At 39.9% G+C, this 5,926-nt stretch overlaps 1 non-coding gene across 1 annotated transcript; it reads right to left on the bottom strand.

Annotated features, from left to right (window-relative positions):
• Window positions 1–1,330: 1,330 nt before the first annotated feature.
• Window positions 1,331–1,412, bottom strand: trnal-uag (transfer RNA leucine (anticodon UAG)). Its single transcript has one exon. It is a non-coding gene; the product is annotated as a tRNA-Leu (tRNA).
• Between the last annotated feature and the right edge of the window lie 4,514 nt (window positions 1,413–5,926).

The following is a 5,926-nucleotide window of genomic DNA, read 5'->3' as shown; positions in this document are numbered from 1 at the left end:
TAGTTTTTGTTGGTCGTCTGTGTCTTCATAACTTTGTAGGTGAGAGAGAGGATTGCGAAAATGTGCAGGTGCTTCTCAGAAGTGAGTTGGTGGTATAGGTTCCTTCAAATAACTGAGCCAGTGCATCCCAAATCTTTTCAAGATGATCTGTGATCTGGTAACACATCTCCTGAAACTAACATTCGAGGTAGGAAGTGTGCTCTTAAACACCAAAACACTCAAAAAGGAAGAAGCAGATCTCTGTACACAAGACGGTAGTGCGATATTAGAATTTCAGAGTTCTTGACGGATTCAGGCTCCTTCTCAGAGGTCCTTGCTCGCCAAATAACTTTGCATCTGAGGAAGAGCACCACGGAAAAAACCCAACTCAACAAGAGAGCGCGTTGGTTGCTCTTGCTCTTAATGCAAGGAGCTGTTTTTTTTTCCTCGCAATAATAATTATTAACCAGAAACAGCAGCACAGGTAGGTCGCATTTGTGATTATGTCATTTCTCTGCTTCAGCAAGGTCAATAAAAGACTCTGAAAGTAGTAAAGCAAAACTGAACTCAAAATCATATTAGGAATTCTGAGCGATATCTCCATACAGGTAATCCAATAAGAACGTTGAAATATTTGAATATCATCTCTCTGTAGATTGCGCTGCTTTTAACCCAGAGTAAAACTATTGGATTGAAGGAATGCTAACCGCTGGGTTAAAATGTATAGTTGTTATTTGGAGAAATCTGTAAACTCGTGATCGACAGTGCTGATTATTTTCCGGAGACGGAGCACTGATGACCTAACCGAGCTAATTGATAAAGCTCACCCAGTGGATACTCTAGCAGAACGTCAAAGAACATTCACCTTTGTATCCAAAGAAACCACAGGAACAACATCAGGAAGCACAATCAATTCCCCTTTTAAATCTTTCCTGTAAGGTATGCTATGTGAATTCATGAAGTTAATCCTCTGATCTCTTTTGATCACGAACAAAGTACTTCTGATGGAGCGCTATGTTCAAAGATTTAATAAGCTTTACCCCTGCCAACGATTCGGCGTGAAGAATTAAATTTGTTTCACAGACAAAAGCAGCTCACCACCACAGCCAATACTGAATGTACTGTACTTGCCGGTACACTATCATGTGCACTGCCTCAAAAGTGATCTTGGCAGATGTTGTTCCCTACATAAAGCTGAACGTGCCAAAGAGAATTTCTGTTGAGAAAACAAAATATTTTTTCTGCCTTGATGTTAAGCCTGTCTTTTAGAAAGTTTATCTCTTAACACCTCCTGCAGCCTAACAAAAAGCACTTTTACTGATCGTATTGCAGGTCTTAAAACATTAACATTTGGCAGCGGTGGGATTCGAACCCACGCCCCCAGAGAGACTGGAGCCTAAATCCAACGCCTTAGACCGCTCGGCCACGCTACCTTCCTCCAGCCCCATCTTCCTCACATTGCTGGCTTGGACTGGGGGGGCTTCAGCTCTTGTCGTCGGATCTAATGATATCATGACATGTGGAAGTGGCTGCACCTTCATCTTCCGAGATGCTTTCAATAGCACAAATGCTACTTTCACCTGCACAAACATAGCAATAACGAAGGAGGTGAGTTTCATCCTTTGTGCTGTTTGTAGGGGCGCAACTCTACGTCGATCTACTGACTTGAAGAGCAAAAATCAAAATCCTCTCCTACTACTATTGCTTTTTTCATAGTTTCTTCAAATCCTTCATTTGAACGTCGATTTTGAAGGATATTGATGATAATACCACATAAATTGTGGTTTTCTTGTGATCGCCAATTTTATTCAAATATCAGCCTTTTTTACAGTTCCTTGCGTGTTTCACAAGGTATAATAGCCCCCCTCGCATCCTCAGCTAACATATTTTAAAATTACAATAGCTTATACAGCATGCATGTTTACATTTATATTAAAATTAAAGAAATATACAAGAATACATACAGTACTAACCCAATAATTCTTGTCAGGTTCTCCAACAAATCTGCGTTGTTATTTTAACATGTTTCAGCTGAGGGTGCAAAAGGAGTATAAATGAATTTTCCTGCCAGCCATTCAAAGACCAAATTCCATGAGTGAACATTATTTTCTCAGAAGTTGCCGGCATTGGACTTTGCCGGTGGTATTGAATTATGTCCAAACTGTTGTAGTAGTTCCTTCTTGAAATTCGACACGTGCAAAGCACTCGTAATATCATAGGTGTTAAAGTTCGCTGAGTCTATTCGAGTCATGGTGTGTATCCCTGCCTATCATTGGGAGACAGGTAGCTTTTTTACACTCAGATTCCAATCTTCAATGCTTTGTGTGAGAGCTTACATAACTTTCATTTTCTCACATTTTCTGACGACTGTTCCAAAGGGGCACCCTGTCAATTCCGAATACTTTTCAAAAATCTGCCTGCATGTTTGATTATTTTCATTTCATTTAAAAAAAGTTAAATATTGATCAAAACTAAAGAAAATAATGATCATGAACAAAAAAGGGATAAAGATGCGAGTCGATCTTGAATCACAGCTGGGTGACACAGGCTTCTGTTCTGATATGGTTGTATGAGAAACAGGAGGAATCGCCAATCTCCTATAGAACATGAGTTAAACCAGGAGTGAGACATTTCGTATACTCGTGCATATGTCAACTCCTGACCTACATCGTAAAACTAACATTAAGTTGTCAGAGACATTCATTTATATACAAACAAGAGACAGACCAAGTAATAATTCTACATTAGTTCAGGTGGGTAAACCTGAACTAACTAACTAATAAACCTATTAATAATTCTACATTAACGTGTCCTACACTGATCAGACTAATTGACATGGTCTGATTCACAGCCTGTGCAGTTCGTGCTATGTACAACAACGACAGTTCTGAACCCTCATCACCGAACTGAGCACAAGTTCAGCTGTTCTCCAGTTTTGTTACGCATGGTTTTTCATTGCAATTGAGTTCAGAGCTGGAGCTGATCTCCAGACAACACAGTGTTTTGGGTAAATTGTCGACGCAGGAGGCTGCAGACAACTTACCCAAAGTGTTTTCTATAGCTTTCAGGTGCAGTTCATTTATATAAAAGAATGTAAGTGGTATAAACTCAACAAGCCAGATGGCAGTCGAACCTATAATTTTCTGACACGAGGCCTAACGCGTTATTCATTACGCCACTGACCCTGCTATTATAGTGTTAAAAAAACACGTTTTCTACGTCTGTTTAAAAATCACTAAAAAAGACAAAGGGCTTGTGTGTTGCGCTAAAATTCCGCTTCATTTCGAATGCAAATAAAAACCGTTTTGTTCCGTGAAATCATACATTTGTCACATCCTTCATACTATACTTCTCTCTTGTATTAGTAAAGCATTTTGATTTAAACTGAACAATATATTGTAACGCAACAAGGGCTCAGGCGGGCGCCGTCACCGCATTAGGTCGGCCCCCCACCGTCGGGGGCTCGAACCCGGGACTCCCATGTCTCTCTGCAGCAACCCAGCCCGGTGAGCTAAAGAGAGATCTCCCCACAACCCACGGGCTGTGGTCCTGCTATCACAGGGAAGGGCAGTGACGTCACCTGCTCTGGTACACCGGCTCTTACACAGTGCCTGTCGGCCGTAAGCGTTACTCTATGAAAGGTTTCATCTATACACTTACACATATTAAGTATACGAATAAATACTCGGAAGAAGCCGCAGCTCAGGTATTAGAGAGATTTAAAATCGGATCGGAGGATTTAGAGTCCAGACTGCAAACCAACAGCTGACACAGGTCTTTTATAGAACCGTTTTGAAGTCCTCTACTTTGTCCACGTGACGTCATTGTCCTGCTCGCAGCCGAGCCCGACACACGTCTGGTTTCTGTCGCTGGGCGCATACCCTGCGGTCCATGCGGGTCCTGATACCCCAGTACAATGACGGGGACGCTAAACTGTAAACAGGTGCCGTCCTTCGGCTGAGACGTAAAACCAAGGTCCTGACTCTCTGTGATCATTCAGGAGAATGGTGGTGGTGGAGGGGAGTCCCCATTACCTGTAAAGCGCATTGAGTGGAGTATCCAGAACAGCGCTATATAAGTGTAAGCAATAATGATTATTATTATTATGTAAAATGCAATAAAAAATAAAACAAAATATCAAACTTTGATTCAAAATAGATTAATATAAAACTGATAAAGCTAATGCTTTTTTCAGGGCTATATCTACTTTTTTTTAAAAAAAAGCGAAGTCTGTCCCGACTGAAAGTTAGAGAAGGTATACCAGCGGGTGCCTTCATATCGCGAGCGTCAGTCTCGCCCGTAGCTGCGAGAAGGTTAAAAGCGCACAAGTGATTTGTCTTTCGTCAAAGTAACTGCCGGAGCAGTAAGATGCAGAGCACAATCCAGCAGCTGTAGACGATGTTCGGGGAAGAGCTAATTCTGTTTTCAGCACAGGGAGTGAGAATGAGCTCAGTCCGGCTCCCAGCAGAATCCATCCTGGTTTGGTTACAGTGAGTCTGAGGCTCTTTGGATCGCAACGTAAAAAAAAAACAATTGCTCACATCGTGTGACTTCCACGACAGGAAGGAAAGATATCACTTAAAAAAAATCAGAACTGAAGATTTGGATCCTGGGCCTCAATTTGATCAAATTATTAAAATAATAATTATCAAAATATCAGATTGTGTTTCTGCAACATTTCGTGCACAGTACGCCATTTTAATCTAAAACAGTCACAACGAGGGCTTTACACGCAGTCTGGGGTATTTTCCCCTTTTATATTTTTGCCACTTTATATCGAACCTGTTATACTCCCAGAAGTGCACAGTAGCTTGTACTTAATAAAAATGTACAATTCACCACTGGTATAAACAGATGTGTGCCGTGTTTGCCTTTGTAAGCATTTGTTTAAAAAATAAGTTCACAATACGATAAAAAAACAGAAAGCACAAACTTTATAATACAACGATACAAAATCAATACCAAATCATTATGCCAATTAAGTACCTATCCTTTGAAAACAGAGAACACCTTTATATCTACAAAAAACTTGACATTGTATGTATTTTTGAATTACAAAGCAGACAGAGTAGTCCCTTAATTCAAAGATCAGATCTTGGCCAAAACAAGACAATCAGACGTGGGCTGAATTCGGAACAGGAACCTCTACTTCGTCGTTTATTGAGCTTTTGATCAATGTCTGAATGAAACAGATTCGCTTTTTTAACTCCTTGATTAAAGTACACAAAAAGCACCTTCCTTCGAGCAGGTATCGAACCAGCGACCTAACGATTTCCTACTGATTCTACTACACTCCTCCGCTCTAGCAACTGAGCTACCGAAGGGATGTCAGTATACTTTCTGGCACATACTGCCCAATGTAGTGAAATGTTCCGGGTGATTTAAATCCCACTTCGACATAAAGTTTCCAACTCGAACTTGAACTTGAACTTTATTGCCATATGTAACCGGTACTGGTACAATGGAATTCTTACTTACAGAAAGTCTCTCGATTGTAAAACAAGTGTAAAAAACAAAACAAAGTGTTTTTTACTCGTTTCCTTAGTCTTGTTTACCTTGAATTTAAGCCACGAACCAGGATTCTACTGTATAAACTTCCAGGGATATTACAAAATGTTTGATGGGGCATCAATCATTTCAGGCGGAAATTGACTCCTTTTTTTTCTCGAGGGATTATATTAAACATTTCATTAGTATCGAGAGGAGGATCACCATGAGACACAAAACAAACAGTTTCTTTCTGTCTTTATTAGAAAGTAGCATTTGTGCTACATTAATAATATTTTCGTGGAAATAAAGAAGTTGTAAATTTTAAAATTTATATTTGAATCGAAATGTGGTTTTGAGTTAAATATTAGCGTGTTCATGTAATTAGTTTGCGTTTGTCATTACTATATATATATATCGCCATGTTACTAGAATTTGTAACTGAAATTTACTAGTTGTG

Source organism: Lepisosteus oculatus, chromosome 14 (assembly GCF_040954835.1).
Source record: "Lepisosteus oculatus isolate fLepOcu1 chromosome 14, fLepOcu1.hap2, whole genome shotgun sequence".
Taxonomy (NCBI): domain Eukaryota; kingdom Metazoa; phylum Chordata; class Actinopteri; order Semionotiformes; family Lepisosteidae; genus Lepisosteus; species Lepisosteus oculatus.
Note: the sequence above shows the minus strand (reverse complement) of the source record. Positions and strands in the feature narration are given on the sequence as shown.